This window comes from Tamandua tetradactyla, chromosome 4, assembly GCF_023851605.1.
Source record: "Tamandua tetradactyla isolate mTamTet1 chromosome 4, mTamTet1.pri, whole genome shotgun sequence".
NCBI lineage: Eukaryota > Metazoa > Chordata > Mammalia > Pilosa > Myrmecophagidae > Tamandua > Tamandua tetradactyla.
In genome coordinates, this window is record NC_135330.1 from 169,579,409 (window position 1) to 169,601,361 (window position 21,953).

A 21,953-nucleotide genomic window follows, 5' to 3' on the forward strand; every position below is an offset into this window, starting at 1 on the left:
ATATTGAATGTTAATGGAAATTTTTGCTGTTTTATGCTAATTAGGAGATACATTTCTGGACATACACACATTCTAAGCCCGTTTTCTGTTACCTGATTCATTTTTCTTTTCTGTTATTGAGACATAATACTTTATTCTCTGTTACAGAGAACAGTATCTTTAATTAAATGTGTGATAGCTGGGGTGGGTAACCATTCTTTTCAAACAAGTAATCTGAATCTTCATGTAATTTTATCTTCTGATTTCATGTTGTGAGAACATCTTGAGGCAAAATTTACCTATGGTGACATCCTTTTTTGTATTTAAGAACTTAAACCTCTTTGATGGTACCCATGACAGAATTACTCTAGTTTGAATTCTGGTCTATAATGAACAATGCTATGATAAGATTTCATAGCTAATAACTGTAGTATGAATGACAATGTGTGAATTAAAATTTGTGATGTGAGTTTGCCAGAACTGTACCAGAAAGAGTTGCTATTTTAGCTTGTGTGCTTTTGTAGTTTGAGCATGAACCTAGAGGAAGGTGAAATGTAGTTAGTATGATGAATATTATATTAATCTGTGTTATTCTTCTCATGGCTACATTGCACTGAAATGTCATTATATTTTGGAAAAAAATAACTTTTTACAACGAAAATTTAACAGAATATAAGACTCAAAATAATATATCACTTAAATAAGACCTTGTGAGATTCTATGTGTATGGCAGCTTTCTTGATCTCAGAAAATACCGCAAGTCAAGGATTAATGAAAATTTATTTATTCAACAAATATTTTTTAATTTTTACTTGCCTACCATGTGCCAGATAAGTATTAGTTTGTTGCAGTGGATAAGTGACATGTCTTATTCTGACATGCAATACTCAGAGTCACAAATAAATGAAATTAATTCAAGTGGTTCTCGTAAATGTAATTCATTCTATATGCCAAAATTGCTTAAGCCTTGCTTACTGAAAAATATTTTACTCAGATCTCTTAAATGTAAGCTCTGATAAATTTATGTGATTCTTTATGGTCATCCTATCTCTATGATCATTTAAAGAATAGCTTTGTAAATGTTAATCATTTGTCAGGACGATTATCAAATTGCATAAATTGAGCAGTAAAAAGTATTAATTTTTATTATTTTCCTGAGGGAAGGTAAACTTTCTTTAAAAAGTAGAATTTAGGTTGATTTTCCATTCTATAACAGTCATCACTGAAGTCTTACTATAATCTGATACTTCAGTATATTGTTTTTCTAAACATTATCTTGCTCTAAAGAGAACTGTCCCAATTACTTCTTAGAACTGTTATTTTTTGTGTTTGTTTCAGATTCCATATTGGAAAACTAAGGAGTAATAGCATATCTGGTCAAGTGATATCTTTTAAAATCCTCCTGTAGAATTACCTCCTGTTTCACTTTTTAAGCTTATGAGGAAAACAGGGATATTTTAAAAACACATAAAAACTAATACCCATGGAAAATAACAATCTTGATATATAGTATAAAAAACTGCTTCCTTTATTGGCTTGGCTACATCAGAATCATCAGTAACCTAATGAAAAGCATAGACTCCTGAGAGTGTATCCCTTTTTCCTAACATATTTGGGTTGAGCTACTTTTTTTTTTTAATGGGAATATAATTTATCTTGCTTAGTATAGTTATGAAGAAAAAAACTAAAAATAGAATGATGATAATAATAATAAAGAATAATCATTCTTCACAGAGCAGCCAGAGTAATATAAAAAATAAATAAATTAGTAGTCCATTCTATCAGAATGGTGGTGTAAGATGTTCCACAGTGTTCTTTCCCCACAAAATCTTTGAAAAACTAACAAAAACAGGAAAGCATTTTCCTCATAACTCCAGAAAACAGTAAAAGGGTTGCATTAACTAGGTGAGTACCAAATCAAGAAAATACAGCTTTAAAAATTGTAGGAAAACCTCATGGAGACATACTGGCTTCTGCCAGCTTTCACGATTGAGCTAATTTACTTGACATCAATATTGGTATAAAAGGAGGCAAGTTGAGTAGTGTAGGTTAGTAAAAGCTCATTGACATGCAGGTTTCAATAATGTGGCACCCATGCTTTTAGAGTCACTGAGGAGAGAGCCGTGACTATTTATTTGGCTTTCTGGATCACTCACTGCTTTATCAAGAAGCTAATTAGCCTAGAGGTGACAATTTAGGTTTAAGTTAATGATTACAAGTAGGTAATTTAGGCAAAGTCTGTATTTAGCCTACAGTAATGCTTCAGATATCTCAAGTATAAGGGTTCTTTCATTTAATTATTTTCTATTAAATTATGAAATATTTCAAACAAGTAGTAGAGGAGATATATAGAACTTCTCTTAAAAATCTAAAAATTGTAGAAGCAGCTGGATCCTCTCCTCATATCATCCCATTCCTCTCCTCCTCCCCTGAGGTAATAACTATCCTGAAGGTGGTGTGTAACCTTTTATTTGTGTAGATCTGAGTTTCTGGCTTGTCTCATTTCTTTCTCCCTGAGGAACTTTTTTTTTTGACATTTCTTATAAGGCAGGTCTGCTGGCAACAAAATCCCTCAATTTTTGTTTGTCCGAGAAAGTTTTCTTTTCTCTTCCACTTTTGAAGGATAATTTCACTGTATAAAGATATAGGTTAGTGAGTTTTTTTCTTTTAACATTTTAACTTTTTTACATTGCTCTTATTTGCATGATTGCTGAAGGAAAGTCTATAGATAAGTTGTTTCTTTTCCCCTCTGACTTCTCGCAAGATTTTTTCTGTCTTTGATTTTCTGCAGTTTGAATATCATATACTTAAGTATAGGTTATTGCTGTTTATCCTGCTTGGTGTTCTCTGAGCTTCCTGGATCTGTGGTTTGGTGGTTGGCAGTAAGTTCTAATGTTCCTTTTTCTTTTTCTTCTACTTCTGATACTTCTATTATGCACGTGCTATACCTTTTGTAATTATCTTGGCTGTTCTGTTCCATCTTTATCATCCTTTTTTCTCTTTGCTTTTCAGTTTCAGAAATTTTTAGTGACCTACCTTCAAGCTCACTGATTGTTTCCTTGCCTGGGTCCATCTACTGATGAGCCCATAAAAGGCATTCTTCATTTTTGTTACAGATTAAAAAAAAATTTTTTTTAATTATAGTTTCTCCTTTTGATTCTTTCTTAGAATTTCCATCTGTTCTTGCATGTTGTCCAATTTTTCTATTGGAAATCTTAGCATAATGATATTGTTATTTTAAATTTCCAGTCTGATAACTCTAAAATCTCTGCCATATCTGAGTCTGGTTTTGATGTTTGTCCTTCAGGCTGTTTTTTTGCCTCTTAGTATGTCTTACAATTCTTTGTTGAAAGCCAAAGATCATGTATCAAGTAAAGGAACTGAGCTGGCTGGCTGAGGTAGAGATAGAATTTCTTTCTGACTCCTGAACCCATTAGACCTTCAACTGAATGTTTAAGATTTCTCTCATTGCTAAAGGCAGTCTACTTTGCTGATTGTAGAAGTAATCAGCCATCGTTGCTGTGCTAGTTTGAAAGGATGTATGTACCCTAGAAAAGCCATGTTTTAATCCTAATCCCATTTTGTAAAGGCAGCCGTTTCTTCTAATTCCTATTCAGTACTGTATGTTTGAAACTCTAATTAGATCATCTCCCTGGAGATGTGACTCCATCAAGAGTGGTTGTTAAACTGGATTAGGAGTCACATCTCTACCCATTCCAGGTGAGTCTTGATTACTTTACTGGAATCCTATAAAAGAGGAAACATTTTGGAGAAGGGAAGAGATTCGGAGAGAGCAGAGAAGGACTACTAAATGCTACAGAACCATGAAGCAAAGAGTCCACTGGCCAGCAACTTTTGGAGATGAGAAAGGAAAATGCCTCCCAGGGAGCTGGAGAGGAAGCTAGCATGTGACACCATGTTCGCCGTGTGCCCTTCCAGCCAAGAGAGAAACCCTGACCGTGTTCACTGTGTGCCTATCCACTTGAGAGAGAAACCCTGAACTTCATCAGCCTTCTTGAATTAAGCTATCTTTCCCTGGATGCCTTAGATTGGACAGTTCTATAAACTTGCTTTAATTGGGGTGTTTTCTCAGCCTTAGAACTGTAAACTAGCAACTTATTAAATTCCCCTTTTTAAAAACCATTCCGTTTCTAGTGTATTGCATTCCAGCAGCTAGCAAACAGATGCCATCAACTAACTAGTGATTTAAATCCACAAAATACCCTCACAGTAACATGCAGGCCAGGGCTTGCTTGACCATCATAACCTAGCCAAGTCGACACGTGAACTTAACCATCAATACAGTTTTACTATCTTTCTTTTTTATGTGTCTATTCAGATTTTCTATTTTTTCCCAAGTTTTGGTAGTTTGTATCTTTCTAGATACTTGTCCATTTCATCTATATTACTCATTTATTGTATTTCCCTGTAATCCTTTTTTATTTCTGTAAGGTGTCTCTTTCTTCCTAGTTTTACTAATTTGTCTTCTCTCTTTTTCTTTTGGCCAGTCTAGCTAAAAGTTTATCTTTTTTTTTCTCCTCAGGGAACCAACTTCAGGTTTTGTTAGTTTGATTTTCTATATTTGTTTATCAATCCTGTATTTCATTAATTTCTGCTCCAATCTTTATTATTTCCTACCTTTCAATGCATAGATTTAGCGCGCTCATTTTTTTCCCAGTGAGTCAAGGTAAGAGGTTGGGTTATTGATTGGAGATATTTCTTTGTTTTTTAATATGCCTGTTTAATATTACTTTAGATGTGTCCCATAGTTTTCTCTAATTATACTAAAATCATTGAAATGTACATCTTAAACGTATAAATTGTAGAATATATAGATTATGTCTCAGTAAAGCTGATATATTTATATGTGTGTGTGTGTGGAGGGTGTAAATGACAATTCCCGGTTTATTAGTACATAGGATTTGAATGACTAGTGATTCATGTAAGTGACCATTTTTGGTTCAGTCACAGTCTTGTCTCTGTTCTAATAGCCATTGTCATTGTTATAGTGATTCCTCCTCAAATTGAACAAGACTTCAGCACGTCTTGAGTTTTGAAGAAGTTAATATTTAGGAGAATTTCAGAAAATGTACCCTTTGTGTGTTCTTGTCCTGCCTCCTTTTCCGGCTTTACTTTTAAATTATCCCTTGAGTGGCATTTTAAAAACTAGGTATACAATATACACTGTAACATGTGTGTGTATTTCCATTTGAAACACTTTTCTCCCCACTGCCTACCTCAGTTTCCTAATTTTTATTCATTCTGTGACTTCTTCCCAGACTAAGTAAACAAATGTCTACTTTAAAAATAAAAATAGCATTATTTTCCTATTCTTCCTTTACCTTTTCTCCAGAATCTTGACTCAATTACATCATGGGTATTTAATCATTAATATTTAAATAAATGTTTGAGGCTTATTTTTATCCTTGTTAGTAACAAGGACTAACTTTACTTTCTAAATAATTTTCAGAAAATTGAACAAACTGGGCTAGTTGCCAGCAAGTGAAAGACGAACCTCCAGTCTGCCTTGGAGGTTCCATGTAAACAAACTCTACTTACAGTGGCAAAGGAAAGGCAGATTCTGAACCTCTTCAAATACAGTGTGGTAAATCCTTTAATAGTGGGACCTTCAACCAGGTACTTCTGTGAGAAAGAAGAAGGCACCCAGACTGCTTGGGGGAAGAGAAAGATGGTGGTGGTGGGGGTAGCAGAATACAAGGAATACAAAAAAATTCTACTTTAGAGAGATGACTAGTGTGTGACATCTTAGAACTGATTTGCATATAAGCTGGTACTTTTCTCTAAATCATAGTACATATCAGTGAAGAAAACTGCTGGATATGATAGGATGAGAGAGCAAAGCTTGTTGAAAAATCAGATATCTATATATGAATAACTTTCATTTCTTTTTATAGAAATGTATGCTTTCTTTATTTCCATATTATTCAATTTCTCTAAGTAGTACAATGAGAAATGGGTTTCCTTGTCTATTTCTCATTGTATTATTGGTTTTAAGTTTTATATGAGTATTTTTACACTTATTTTTAAATAATTTCGGGGAACTCTAACATACCGTCCATCCAGATACCCAGATCCACCAACTTTTAACATTTTACCACATTTGCCTTCCTCACACACACACCTCACCTGCCCTCCCTATCTGTCTGTCTAACTATCTAACCATCTATCCATCTGTATTCATTTGAAAGTGCTATATACTCCAGAAAAGCCATGTCTTTTAATCCTGATTCAGTATTGTAGGGTGGAAAGCTTTCATTAGATTGTTTCCATGGCTCAATTGTGGTGTATGGCCTTTTGATTAGATGGAGATGTGATCCCACATATTCTAGATGGATCTTAGTTTACTGGAGTCCTTTAAAAGGGGGGGGACATTTTGGAGAAGACACAGTTATTTTGTAGCTGACAGTGATGCAGACATTGAAGATGCTTGTAGTGCTGACAGAGAGAGCAGATGTCTAGACATGGACATTTGGAAATGCAGAGCCCAGCAAATGTTGCCATGTGCCTTCCATGAGATGCTAAGCAAGACAGAACCCAGGGTTATGTCCCAGAGGAGCTAAGTGAAGGCCCATAGATGCTTAGAGAGGAAACCAGTGACATCAGAAGGTGGAAGCAATGAAATCAACAACAAGGACCAGCAGACATCAGCCACGTGCCTTTCCGTGTGACAGATATCAGCCTTCCTTGAGTCAAAGTATATTTTTCTGGATGCCTTAGTTTGGACATTTTTCTGGCCTTAGAATTATAAACTTGTAACTTAATAAATTCCCTTTTTAAAAGCCATTCCATTTCTGGTATATTGCATTCCAGCAGCATTTCACAGACCAAACCACCATCTATCCATCTCTTTAACCTCCAGCATTTGAGAGTAGATTATACACATCATGCTCCTTAACATTTCCTAAAAACAAGAATATTATTTGTGTAATTACCTTTAAGTACACTTACTGAGTTCAGGAAATTTAACATTGATATTAAGTTTATAGTCTGTATTCCAATTTTTTCAAATGTCCCAGTGATGTCCTTTTGGTCCTTTTCTCCTCCATTATTAGCTCTGGTCCAGGATCATGTATTGCATTTAACTGTTATGGTCTTTTTGGTGGTTCTTTAGTTTTGTTTTTTGGGTTTTTTTTTTTTAATTGGAAACATATATACAACATAAAACTTTCCAATATCAACCACTCCCAAGTATATCCAGTGGGATTAATTAGATTCATAATGTTGTGCTACCTTACCTTCATCTGTTCACAGAACTTTCCCATTATTCCAAAGAGAAATGCATATACCTGTTATGCATTAACTCCCCATTCCCATCTCTGTCTCACCCCTACCTTGGTCCCTGTTAACCTGTACTCTACTTTCTGTCTCCATGAATTGGCATATTCTAATTATTTGATAGGAGTGGGATCATACCTCTGTCCTCTTGTGTATGGGCTGTTTAACTCAACATGATATCTTTAAGTTTCATTCATTTTGTAGCATGTGTTAGCACTTCCTTCCTTTTTAAGGCCAACTAATATTTCATCGTATGCATCTATCACATTTTGTTTATCTGTTCATCTGCTGATGAACATTTGGGTAGCCTCCACCTTTTGGTTATTGTGAATAATCCTGCTATGAGTATTGGTATACAAATATCCATTTGTGCATATATTTAGAAATGGGATTGCTGGGTCATGTGATGGTTCTATATTTAACTTTTTGAAGAACCACCAACTGTTTTTCATTGGGACTGCACTAATTTACAGTTTCACCAACATATATTAAGGTTCCTATGACCCCACATCCTTAACAGCACTTATTTTCCATTCTTGCAGTAATTGTTGTTCTAATACGTATGAGGTGGTATCTTGTTTTCATTTTGATTTGCATTTCCCTAATGGCTAATGTTGATAAGCTCATTTTCATGTGCTTCTTGACCATTTGTATATGTTCTTGGGAGAAATCTCCCATGTCTCTTCATGTTATTTGCCCTGTTTTAGATTGAATGTTTGTCTTTTTGTTGTGAAGTTGTAGAAGTTCTTTATATATTCTGAATATTGAACGCATTAGATAAATGGTTTCAAATATTTTCTCCCATTCTGTTATCTTTTCACTTTCTTGATAATGTTCTTTGCACGGAATTTTTAGTTCTGATGAAGTCCATTTGTTTATTTTATTTTCTTGCTTGTGCTTTTTAGTGTAAAGTTTAAGAATTCATTGCCCTATGTTTTCTTTTAAGAGTTTATTATAGATTTAGCCCTTGTATTTAGATTGTTGATCCATTTTGAGTTAACTTTTACATCTTGTTTTAGATAGGGTCCATACTATTTCTTTTGCTTGTGGATACCCTGTTTTCCCAGCAACTTTTCTTACCCATTGAGTGGATTTGGCTGCTTTGTCAAAATCAATTAGCTAGAGGACTCTTTTGTTGCTCAGTTGTGGCCTCTCTCTAAGTTCAACTTTGCAATGAAATAATTACCATCCCCTCTACGTGGGACATGACATCCAGGGGTGAAAGTCTCCCTGGCAATGTGGGATATGACTCCCAAGGATGAGCCTGGGCCTGGCACTGTCAGATCAACAATGCCTTCTTGACCATAAGGAGGAAAAGAATTCTAACAAATAAGGTATCAGTGGCTTAGAGAGTCCAAATAAAGAAGTGAGCCTGTTCTGGAGGCTATTCTTATGCAGGTTTCAGCTAGATATTGCTGTTTACCATGATTTGCCAACCCACAACCAAAACCATTCCTGCTAACCCTAAAGAACACCTGAGGCTCTATCTGAGATTCTACAAAGTTTCCATGCTTTATGCTTACTTTCCAGAAACCTACAACCTCCAGGTGGGTTCCTAGGCCAGATAAATCCCGAAACCCAGAGGGGTCAGCTTCTCCAGAACATCAACTAGTTCCATCCCCCTATCCCATATTATCAACAGCCCCTTCCAAAATGAAAAAGTTAGAAAGGGCATAGCTCAAATACTCCTAAAGATTGAGAGAAAGAACAGAGAAGGTGGAGTTATAACAGAGGTTGCTGAATCATTATATTGATATTTCTTTTCGTCTCCCATGTCTGGGAGCAGTTAGAAGGTAAAACCTAAAATTGTGGTACTGTAACCCATACCAAACTCTGAAATCTGCTCTATAACTAATTGTTGTGTGCTTTGAAATTTATTGCTTTTTTGTATATATGTTATTTTTTCACAATAAAACAAAAACTCAATTAGCCCATCCATATGTGTGTTTATTTCTGCACTCCGAATTCTGTTCCCTTTGTCTATATGTTTGTCCTTGTGCCAGTACCATACTTTTTGGTTAGTTAACTTTTAATAAGTTTTAAAATTGGAACGTGTGAGCTCTTAACTTTGTTCTTTTTCAGTTTGTTTTTGGAATTCAGGGTCCCTTGCTCTTCCATATGAATTTGATGATTAGCTTTTCCATTTCTTCAAAGAAAGCTGTTGGAATTTTGATTGGGATTGCCTTAAATCTATAAATCACTTTTGTAGTACTGAAATCCTAATATTAAATCTTCCAATTTATGAGCATGGAATATCTTTACATTTTTTAAGTCTTTAATTCTTTTAGTAATGATTTATAGTTTTCTGTATATGTTCTTTACATACTTGATTAAATTTGTTACTAGATAGTTTATTCTTTCAGTTGCTATTGATTTCCTTTTTTGATTGTCCCTTGCTGATGTGTAGAAACACCACTGATACTTGGGTATTGATATATACCCTGCTACATAGCTGAATCCATTTATTTATTCTTGTAACTTTGTTGTACATTCGTCAGGATTTTCTATATAAGTCTGATAGGCAGATGTTATTAGCTCCAGTTTATAGATGTCTGGAAATTGAGGTTCAGAAAGACTAAGTAACATAACCAAAGTCATTGAGCTTATAAGCATAGATTCTACGTTTATGATTCCATTTTGTGATTTTTAACTATTAGCTCTTTAAGTAGTTTTGTTAGGCATAGTTCTCAGAAATTGTAGCATTATCACTGAAAATTAGCTCTGCTAGACTATGGATAAATTATTGTCAATACAAGGAAAAATAAATTTCTTTCTAATCGGGATAATTTGCCAAGAGATAAATGGAATTTTTCTCTGATATGATAAAATTAAGGCTCACATCATACCATTTGAAGGAAGCATAGAAGCCATCACAAGAACAGAATAAATCACAGAAATGTACACAATAGTACTCTTCCAATTAGAGTTACTGGTTAAATTAGCTATTAGAAAGCATTTTTTGTGTGTGTGTTAGAAGTTTGTTTTTTTTTATTTTTTAATTTTTTTAAATACCAAAAAAACATGTAACAAACACAAACATTCTTATTTTGATCATTCAGTTCTACATATATAATCAGTAATTCACAATATCATCACATAGTTGCATATTCATCTTTACGATCATTTCTTGGAACATTTGCATCTATTCAGAAAAGAAATAAAATGAAAACAAAAAAATTTATACGTACGATACCCCTTACCCCTCCCTTTCTTGATCACTAGCATTTCAAACTAAATTTATTTTAACATTTGTTCCCCCTATTGTTTATTTTTATTCCATATGTTCCACTCGTCTGTTGACAAGGTAGATAAAAGGAGCATCAAATGCAAGGTTTTCACAATCCCACAGCCATATTGTGAAAGCTATATCATTATACCATCATTTTCAAGAAACATGGCTACTGGAACTCAGCTCTACATTATTAGAAAGCATTTTTAATATCTCTTTACCTCCTGTAGATGTACTTTTCAAGTTGGTGGTAAAATTCAAAATAGTGATTTTTAGTAATGATTTTACAGTTTTATCAAATTAATATTTTTTGAGAGCACTGTTAGGTTTGAGGTAGATGAGATCTAAAAGAAGCTTGTGCTTCAATTTTGTTTTCTTAATAGTGGTTGTTTCTGTCAATGGCTGAGAGATTCCAAACAGAGTTGAGAGGTTATCCTGGTTATTCTTACACATTAAAAAGATATCATCTTGTTAGTCAAGATGTAACGAAGAGGCTAGAGGAAACTGCCTGAAAACATAGAGCTGTGTTCCAGTAGCCATGTTCCTTGAAGATAATGGTATAATGATATAGCTTTCACAATGTGACTGTGTGATTGTGAAAACCTTGTATCTGATGCCCCTTTTATCTGCTTTGTCAACAGATGAGTAAAACATATGGAATAAAAGTAAATAATAGGGGGGACAAATGTTAAAATAAATTTAGTAGACTGAAAAAATAATAGTGCTCATATCGGTTGATGTAAAATTTCCTCTTTAGATTTCTGTGTGGCGGGAGGCAAATGTTTTCTAGTATTCATATCATTGAAATTACTACCCTATATTTTTCTTGTCAAATAAAGAAAATGGTGATAAATGTAAGAATAAAAAATAATGCTTATGTATGGATGCATAATAAGAAATAATAATATATGCATTCTTTAAAGTTTTCTTCTTTCTTTCTTTCTAGCCCATCCTTTCCCCTTTGTTCTACCACCATTTAGTTTGTTCTTGATATCTTAAATTTTGTTGTTTTTTTAAAATTATTTTTATTTATTTATTTTTAACATAGGCAAGCACCAGGAAGCGAACCCGAGTCTCTGGCATGGCAGGTGAGAACTCTGCCTGCTGAGCTACCGTGGCCCTGTTCTTGATATCTTGAATTAGAAAATGTCTGCTAGTTTATGGGTTTTTTTTTTTTTTTTTTTTTTGAGGAGCTGGCTATTATTTATTTAAAAAATGAATTTGTCAGTTTTCAGTATCAAAGCAGTTGCATTATTGGTTTTTCTTTCTCCCAGTTGGCCCTCAAAAGAGACCACACCAAAGGAGGGCACATTTTAAGCCACTAAACTGCAGGATGCATACTTAACATGCCTTACAGCATCCTCACCAAAAATGGGGAACGAGGTGGGGAAAGGAATTGTAAAAGATCTGCATATTGCCAGCCCAGACTCTAGAGAGCTTTCACAGCCAGATATGGTGGCCATGCTCCCCAACCCCAAAGAAGCAAAATTTCAAAATAATATAAAATTTAAAAAAGAGTTTTGTACAAAAGGTATTCGAGATATCTGCAGCATTGGTTGATACAAGGCATGAGATGGCACTTTTAGAGACAGCAACTTCAGACCCAGAAAAGGGAGATGAGATGGTTCATACTGCTAAGTCAGTGATAAGAATGTAATTTTCTTTTCTTTCCTTTTTTAAAAGGAAGGGGGCAGGAAAGTACATTAGGTGCTCACCTCAACATAAGGACACATAATCCATTCTATAGTGGTTGGGAAGCAGGTAGAGAAAGGACAGGACAAAGATTTGGTCTCAAACAGAGGTCTCACAATATTCATTTGGCTACTTCTGATAAGAGAAGTAAACAATAAAAATAAATAAATAAATAAATTTGCTCTAGGGTTCCTTAAAACTGAAAATCTAAACAGCACGTTTTATGAAGTTTGGAGATGGAGGGATGGCTAACTCCTGGAATCATCTTTCTGGAGTCTTTCCCTGGGCTATGTTTGGCTCTCACTAAGGTGGGCCCATATCTCTTTCCCTCCTTTATGGAGAAGGCAATATGTATTAAGCTGAAAAGTTACCTTTCAAAGTGAGAAAAGGGTTAGATTGCTGCTTCAAAGCTGTGGAAGTATTTGGGAAATTTTACAAACGGTTGCTACAGCAACAACAACAACAAAAAAGGGGGTGTAATTACAAGATATATGACCACAACATGCCTTTTTTTTTTTTTTTTTGGTTGTATCATTTTAATTTACTTTCTATACATTTATTTTGGATTTAGCCCCATTTTGTTTAATACAGTGCCCAGGCTGTTTTGTATGATTAGTTATTATTTGTGTTGATTTTTTAATGCAATTTTATTGAGATATGTATGCATACCCTATAATCATCCACAGTGTACAATCAGTGGTTCACAGTAACATCGTATAGTTGTGCATTTATCAACATAGCCAACTTTTTAACATTTTCATTATTCCAAAAATATATATATATATATATATAAGAATAAAAATTAAAATGAACAAGAGCACTCCAAAAATCCCGTTCCACTCCTCCCAATTATTTATTTATTTTTTGCTCTTATTTTTTTACTCATCTGTCTATGCACTGGATAATGGGAGTGTCAGCCACAAAGTCTTCACAATGACACAGTCACACTGTAAAAGCTATGTAGTTACACAATTAAGGCCTTAAAGAATCAAGGCTACTGGAAAACAGTTCAAATTTCAGGTATTTCCTTACAGCTATTTTAATCCACTAAAAATATAAAGGGATAACTGTATAATGCATAAGAATAACCTCCAGAATGACTTCTCGACTCTACTTGAAATCTCTCAGCCTTTGAAACTTTATTTTGTTTCACTTCTATTCCTCCTTGTGATCAAGAAGTGTTTCTCATTCCCACAATGCCAAGCCAGGCTTATTTGTGGGAGTCATGTTCCACCTAGAGGGGAAGACAGTAGATTTCCTTGCTGAGTTGGCTTCAAGAGAGAGACTCCATCTGAGGTTCTCTGGGGGTGATGCTTAGGCATCATTATAAATACGCTTAGCTTTTCCTCTACAGGAATACATTTCATAAGGGCAAACCCCAAGATTGAAGGTTGGCCTGTTAATTTGGTAGTCCCCCAATGCTTGTGAGAATACCAGGAATTTCGTAGGTGGGAAAGTTTAATATTTCCTTGTTTTTCACCAGTCCCTCAAGGGGGGATTGCAAATACTTAATTCTCTGCCCAGATTACTCTGGGATATATCAGAGCATCACACTAACCTGTATAAACCAACAAGATCTCACTCCCTATTCGAGGTTCCATGTAATTATGGTGTTTGAATAAACTGACCATAAAAGTTAGATAGTGTGCTACAGAAAATATAAATTTTGCACCTAATAAACATCTCTTCCGTTGGTTTCACACAACCATTGAGGTTTTAAAACATAGTCAATATCATCCATTACCCTGTATTTTGATTTACCTGAGTCCTACCCAGAGCTACTTTATTCATATCTTGAATTGAGGTCTGGTCTTTTTCAGCTTTTAAACAGTTGCCATATGGGATAATGCTAACTTCCTGAGCTATATAATTCTAGCTCTGAGTCTTAGGTGTCACATAGATACCCAAAGTTCAAAGGACTGACTAGGTTATACACAGAAAGCTCTCAGCATCTCAGAGTTTAGAAATAACTGTTACAACTCAAGAATAGATATAACTGCTGTAAGAGCTTGCAATTTGGGAGCCTTCACAGCAAGTCTTCTCTAATAACCTTTGCTCTCAGGTTCAGTTCTTAGAATTTGCACATTATAGTTAGTCTGTATTTGTAAAGTGTTATAATGTTTGTCTTTTCATTTCTGACTTATTTCACTCATCATACTGTCCTCAAGGTCCTTTCACTTCGTTGCGTGCCTCACAACTTCCTCCTTGCAGCCGCTCAATATTCTGTTGAATGTATAGACCACAGTTTGCACTTTCCTTCAGCTGTTGATGTACCCTTAGGCCACCTCCATCCATTTCAAATTGTGAATATTGCTGCCATAAACACCAGTGTGCAAATGTCCATTCATGTCCCTGCCTTCAGTTCTTCTAAATGTATGCCTATTAATGGGGTTGTTGGATCATGTAGCTATCCTATACTTAGCTTCTTGTAGAACCACCACACTGACCTCCACATGAGCTACTCTAGTCTACATCTCTACCAGCAGTGAATAGGGGACAGTAAATCTCTCTCTCCACATTTTCTCCAGCACTTATATCTTTCTGTTTATTTTTTATTATTTTGCATGGGCAGGCACCAGGAATGGAATCTGGGTCTCTGGCATGGCAGGCAAGAATTCTGCCACTGAACCACCGTGGCACTACCCTCTGTTTATTTATTAAATGGTTTTATTCACATGCCGTATAATTCGTCCTAAGTAAACAATCAGTGGCTCCCAATATATTCAATTAGTAATGCGTTCACACCACAATCTATATGATGACATTTCCATTTCTTTGCAAAGAATGAGGAAGAGTAAGAAAAAGAAGATTAAAGCAGAAAAATAAAAATAAAAAGGAGAAACACTAACACCAAGAATCCCATACTCCTCCCTTATATCCCCCTCTTATTGACATTTAGTTTTGATATCTTTAGTTTGGAAATCTCTCCAGCTAAGTACTTTGACTCACCACTTTTAAATTTTAACTTCCATCCAACAGCAGTACTCAAGGCCAAATTATCTGCCATTTTAAAACAAAGTTACCTCCCTTCCAGTTTGCAATGATATGTCCTCATTTCTGTCTAAAGCCTTGTTAGAGGTTTCTTTAGAGTCCACATTTCTTTTCTTTTTTTGTATTTTTTCTTCTCTTTTTAAATTTTTTATTTTATTTTTTTAAATACCAAAAACCAAACAAACGCAAACATTCCTATTTTGATCATTCCGTTCTACATATACAATCAGCAGTTCACAATGTCATCACATATTCATCATCATGATCATTTCTTGGAACATTTGCATCTATTCAGAAAAAGAAATAAAATGAAAACAGAAAAAAAATTTTATGCATACCATACCCCTTACCCCTCCCTTTTATTGATCACTAGTATTTCAAATTAAATTTATTTTAACATTTGTTCCCCCTATTATTTATTTTTATTCCACCTGTTCCACTCGTCTGTTGACAAGGTAGATAAAAGGAGCATCAGACACACGGTTTTCCCAATTATACAGTCACATTGTGAAAGCTATATCATTATACAGTCATCTTCAAGAAACATGGCTACTAGAACACAGCTCTACGTTTTCAGGCAGTTCCCTCCAGCCTCTCCACTACATCTTGAATAACAAGGTGATATCTACTTAATGCGTAAGAATTACCTCCAGAATAACCTCTCGACTCTGTTTGGAATCTCTCAGCCATTGACACTTTGTCTCATTTCCCTCTTCCCCCTTTTGGTCGAGAAGGTTTTCTTAATCCCTTGATGCTGAGTCTCAGCTCATTCTAGGATTTCTGTCCCATGCTGCCAGGAAGGCACACCCCTGGGAGTCATGTCCCATGTAGACAGGGGGAGGGTGGTGAGTTTGCTTGTTGTGTTGGCTGGAGAGAGAGGCCACATCTGAGCAACAAAAGAGACTCTCCTGGGGGTGACTCTTAGGCCTAATTTTAAGGAAGCTTGACCTATCCTTTGTGGGGTTAAGTTTCATATGAACAAACCCCAAGACTGGGGGCTCAGCCTAGAGCTTTGGTTGTCCACACTGCTTGTGAGAATATCAAGAATTCAACTTGGGGAAGTTGAATTTTCCCCCGTTCTCACCATTCCCCAAAGGGGACTTTGCAAATACTTTTTTATTCACTGTTCAAATCACTGTGAGATTTATCAGGGCATCACTCTGGACAAACCAACAAAATCTCATGTCCTACTCAAGGTTCCTTGTACTTATGGTGTTCAATTAAGCTGTCTACATGAGTTATATTAGGAAATGCGTTAGTCAAAATATAAATTTTGTACCAAATAAACATTTTTTGCTTTAGTCTCACACATAAGTTGAACTTTTAAAATATTAATTACCATCTTTTCAGCACCCTGCAGTAATGACATTCCTTTGTTCTTCCTCATGCAAAAACATTTTTTAAATTTGTACATTTAGTCACTATCATTATACACTCTAGACATTCCTAGATTATACCATCTCAATCTTTATTGCATATCTTTCTTTCTGATTTCATTTATGCCCCCATCCTTCCTCCCTCTGTCGTTCTCACATTCAGCTTCATTCAGTGTTTTAACATAATTGTATTAGTTAGGTAGTATTGAGCTGTCCATTTCTGAGATTTTACATTCAGTCCTGTTGCACAACCTGTATCCCTTCAGCTCCATATACCCAATATCTTACCCTATTTCTATCTCCTGATGGTCTCTGTTACCAATGAAATTCTCCAAGTTTATTCACTAATGTTATTTCATATCAGTGAGACCATACAGTATTTGTCCTTTTGTTTCTGGCTAATCTCACTCAGCATAATGTCCTTAAAGTTCATCCATGTTGTTACATACTTCATAATTTTATCCTGTCCTACGGCTGCATAATATTCCATCATATGTATATACCAGTTTGTTTAGCCATTCATCTGTTGATGGACATTTTGGCTGATTCCATCTCTTTGTAATTATAAATAATGCTACTGTAAACATTGGTGTGCAAATGTCTGTTTGTGTACTTGCCCTCATGCCCTCTGAGTAGATACCTAGCAATGGTATTGCCGGGTCATATGGCAAGTCTATATTTAGCTTTTTGCGAACTACCAAACTGCCTTCCACAGCGGCTGTACCATTTGATATTCCCACCAACAGTGGATAAGTGTGCCTCTTTCTCCACATCCTCTCCGGCACTTGTCATTTTCTGTTTTTTTGATAATGGCCATTCTGAACATACAAACATTCTTAACATACAAACATTCCATACATGGTATACAATCAGTGGTTCATAGTATTATCACATAGTTGTGCATTCATAACCCTGATCATTTTTTTGAACATTTGCATCACTCCGGAAAAAGAAATTAAAAAGAAAAAACTCATACATACCATGCCCTCACCAGTCCTTCTCTTTGACCACTAGCACTTCCATCTACTCAATTTATGTTATCCTTTGTTCCCCTTATTATTTGCTTTTTTTATCCATATTTTTCACTCATCTGTCCATACCTTAGTTAAAAGGAACATCAAAACAGGTTTTCACAATCACACATTGTAAAAGTTATATCATTATACAGTCATCTTCAGGAAATAAGACTATTGGGACACAGCTCTACTGTTCAGGTACTTCCCTCCAGCCACTCCCATACACCATAAACTAAAAAGGGGATATCTATATAATGTATAAGAATAACCTGTTGACTTTGTTTGAAATCTCTCAACCACCGACACTTTATTTTGTCTCATTTCTCTCTTCCCTCTTCTGGTCAAGAAGGTTTTCTCAGTCCCTCAATGCCAAGTCCTGTCTCATCCTGGGATTTCTGTCTCATGTTTCCAGGAAGGTTCACACTGCTGGGAGTCATGTCCCATGTAGAGGGGGAAGGCATTGAGTTCACTTGCCGTGTCAGCTTAAAGAGAGAGGCCACGTCTGAGCAACAAAGTATGTTCTCTGGGGGGTGACTCTTAGGCCTAATTTTAAGTAGGTGTAGCCTATCTTATGTAGGAATATTTTTCATATTGGTAACCCCCAAGATTGTGGGCTTGGCCTATTGATTTGGTTGTCCCCAATGCTTGCTAGAATATCAGAAAGTCTCCAAAAGGGCAAGTTGAATATGCCCCCTTTCTTCCCAGTCCTGCAAGAGGACTTTGCAAATACTTCTTTATTCACTGGCCAAATCTCTCTGGGATTTATCAAGGCATCACACTAACCTGGACAAACCAATAAAATCTCACATCCTATTCAAGATTCCGTGTACTTATGGTGTTAACTAAACTGGCTATACAAGTTAAATTAGGAAATGCACTACCCAAAATATGAATTTTGCATCAAATAAACATCTCTCATTTTAGTCTCACACAGAAGTTGAAGTTTTAAAACATGGATGAGATCATCCTTTACCCAGTCCTCTAATATACCTTAGTCCAATCCAGGTCAGCTTCACTCATATCTCTACTCAGTATCTGATCACTTTTTCAACTTTTTAAACAGTTCCTGTACGGGGTAGCACTGACTTTCATAGCTTTAGAGCTCTAAGTCTGAGTCTCAGGTGTCACATAAATACCCAAAGTTTCTGGGAAAGACCATTATATACAAAGAGTTCAGTATCTCAGAGTTTAGAATTAAGAGTTACACCTCCTGAATAGATATGACTGCTGTAAGAGCTTACAATCTAGGACCCTTTACAGTAAGTGCCAACCTGATAACACATGCTCTCAACTTCAGTTCACCGAATTTTTGTATTATAGTTAGTGCATATGATTGAGGTATGATAATATTTTTTCTTTTTGTTCCTGACATTTATTCAACATACAGCTCTTCATTTCTATCCTATTCTCCAGACCTCTGTCTCCTACATTTTCCCATCTGCCCGTAGTGCTCCCTTTAGTATTTCTTGCAGAGCTGGTCTCTAGGTCACAAATTCTCAGTAATTCTTTGTCTGAAAGTATTTTAATCTCCCCTCATTTTTGAAGGACAATTTTGCTGGATATAGAATTCTTTATTGACAGTTCTTCTCTTTCAGAATCTTAAAATAAATCATACCATATCTTAAAATAAATCATACCATTGTCTTCTTGTCTTCATGGTTTCTGGTGAGAAATCATCATATAGTTTTATTGGGCTTCCCTTGCATGTGATGGATTGCTTTTCTCTTGCTGCTTTCAAAATTTTCTCTTTCTCTTTGACATCAGACAGTCTGATTAAAAAGTGTCTTGGAGTATGTCTATTTGGATCTACTCTGTTTGGGATATGCTGTAATTCTTGGATCTGCAATTTTATGGCTTTCATAAAAGATGGGAAATCTTCAGTGACTATTTCCTCCATTAGTCTTTCTCCTACTTTTCCCTTCTCTTCTTCTGGGACACCCACAAAATGTATATTCATGCACTTCATGTTGTCATTCAATTCCCTGAGACCCTGCTCATATTTTTTCATTCTTTCCCCTATATTTATTTTTGTGGTTGGATTTCAGATTTCCAGTCCTGTAGTTCACTAATCTTTTCTTCTGCCTCTTCAAATCTGTTGTAGGCTTCCACTGTTTTTGTCATCTCTTCTACTGTGCCTTTCATTCCTGTAAGTTCTGCGATTTGTTTTTCAAACTTCTGATTTCTTCTTTCTATTCACTTAATGCCTTCTTCATATCTTCCCTCAACTTGTTGATTTGATTTTTGATGAGATTTTCCATTTCTGTTCGAACATCTTGAATTAGTTTTTTTTTAACTCCTGCATCTCACTTGAATTGTTGGTTTATTCCTTTGACTGAGCCATATCCTCAATTTTCCTAGTATGACTCATTTTTTTTTGTTGGTGTCTAGGCATCTTTAATTAGTTTATTCTGGAGGTTGTTTTCACCCTTTTACCTAGGATTTTCTTACTGGATGGCTTTTTTCTCTGTTGTCTGGTATTTAGTTCAACTTATTCTAGACTACTAGCATAGGCTCTGTTTAACTGATCAGAATTTTTCAGTTCTTGTTTTCCTGTTTCTTCCCCTGCCTCTATGGAGCCCCTCTCCCACACCTTTTTAGGACGGGGTCCTCAGATATTATTGACTCCAGTCAGATTTTCCCAGACCAGACTGGCCTACGCTCAGGAGGAACGAGTTGCCTCTATCAGTTTTCCCTGAGGGTGAGAACCAGCAGGTTGTCAGACTTTCCTATGAAGCCTCTAGACTCTGTGCTTTTCCTATCCTGCCCACATGTGGCGCTTGTCTGCCTGCAGCTTCCCATCAATGTAAAGTGGTGTGGTACCTTTAACTTCAGCAGACTCTCCCTGCCATGGCAAGGTTGAGACAGGGGTGAGATTGAAGGTTGGCCTTAATTGTTTCAGTTCTCCAGTCCCTGGGGCCTGAATTCCTTGGTGGAGGGATTCCACTTGAGCAGGGTCCCACCATTTTCTAGGGGGAGGTATAGCCTTTAAGAAATGAACTCTTTTCACCTGACTATTTTGTTTCTCAGAGGAGCTTAATTCCTCCCTTCTCTGAGGCAGAGCTGGTGCCTAAGAAGGCTTCCAGTTCTATCTAATGGGCTGTTAAGTAGTAGAAACAAAGTGGGTGGGTGGGGGCATCCCTTCCAGGAGCAGGACCCCCACTCCTTGATTTTGTCAATCAAGAGTTTAAGTTGGATCAGATACCACCATCTCCCTAACTCATATTAGTGACAGACCCTTCCAATATCAAAAATTTAGAATTGTCATAGCCCAAACAACCCCAATGAGAGGTATGGAAAGATCAAAGGTGAGGTGGAATTATACATAGAAGATAGGACTTAACAAATGAATATGAATGCTGAATCATTAAATTGATACCTCTTTCAGTCTCCAGTATTTTAGAGCAGCCAGAAGTAAAAACCTAAAGTTGTGAAACTGTAACCCATGCCAAAGTCTGAAATATGTTCTACAACTAATTGTGGTGCTATACTTGCAAATTTATGGCTTTTTTTGTGTGTATATGTTATTGTTTACAAAAAAGAAGGAAAAACAAGTCGATTGTGATGATAAAATAATATCTAAGCCCTCTAGCCTCCTATATTCTGGAGCAGCTAGAAGGAAAAATATGAGAGAATCATATGGCAGCCCATGACAAACTCTGGGCTCTATCCTGTAACCACTTTTTGAAGAGTGCCTTGAAAACTATTGCTTTTTTATTTCTTTGCTTTGTATATATGCTATACTATACAATAAAAAAAAAGTTAAAAAAAGGGGGAATGCAGAATAGTGTTCTGCTTTCTTTGGGTGTGTTTAAGATTTTCCAGAATGAAAAATAAAAATATGACATTATATTCATTAAAAAAAAAAAGAGTTCAAATTGGTACATGGCTCTATGTATCTTGAGGCTCTATGTGCCACCCCCCTTTCATTTTTTTAGGGTCCAGTCCTTTTCCAATGTTTTGTGCTGTCTGGCTCAAAAAGCCTCTGTTTTCATTTTGTTTTGTTTTTCCTTTTTCCAGCAGCCCTGCCCTCTCTCTGCCAGGGCAAAAAAAAAAAACCTCCTAGTACCTTAGCGCTTATTCTAGGATTATCTTTGTTGGGGGCCTATTTTCAGTAGTCAAAATTTGTTAATTAATTTCACAAGTGAAGCTTGGGTGAGCCAAGCCCCTGCTGCTAATAAAGTCTCTTTCCTTTCCCTTTGGGAAACCAGACTGCTGTGCCCATGGGGGTGGGGCACCAGTCTCTGCAGCTTGGGGGACTTAAAGTTCTGTGTGGGACGGTAGCCAGTGCAGCTTGTCCAGACTGGTGTACACTGTGTGTCTGGTTACTGATATAGCCCAAGCAGTTGCTCTGTACTGTTCCTGGCTATCTACTAG

General features: G+C 36.0%; 1 protein-coding gene across 6 annotated transcripts in view; it reads left to right on the top strand.

Moving 5' to 3' along the window:
- PCCA (propionyl-CoA carboxylase subunit alpha) overlaps positions 1-21,953 on the top strand; it is a 626,991-nt gene that overhangs the window by 415,726 nt on the left and 189,312 nt on the right. The window lies entirely within an intron of this gene.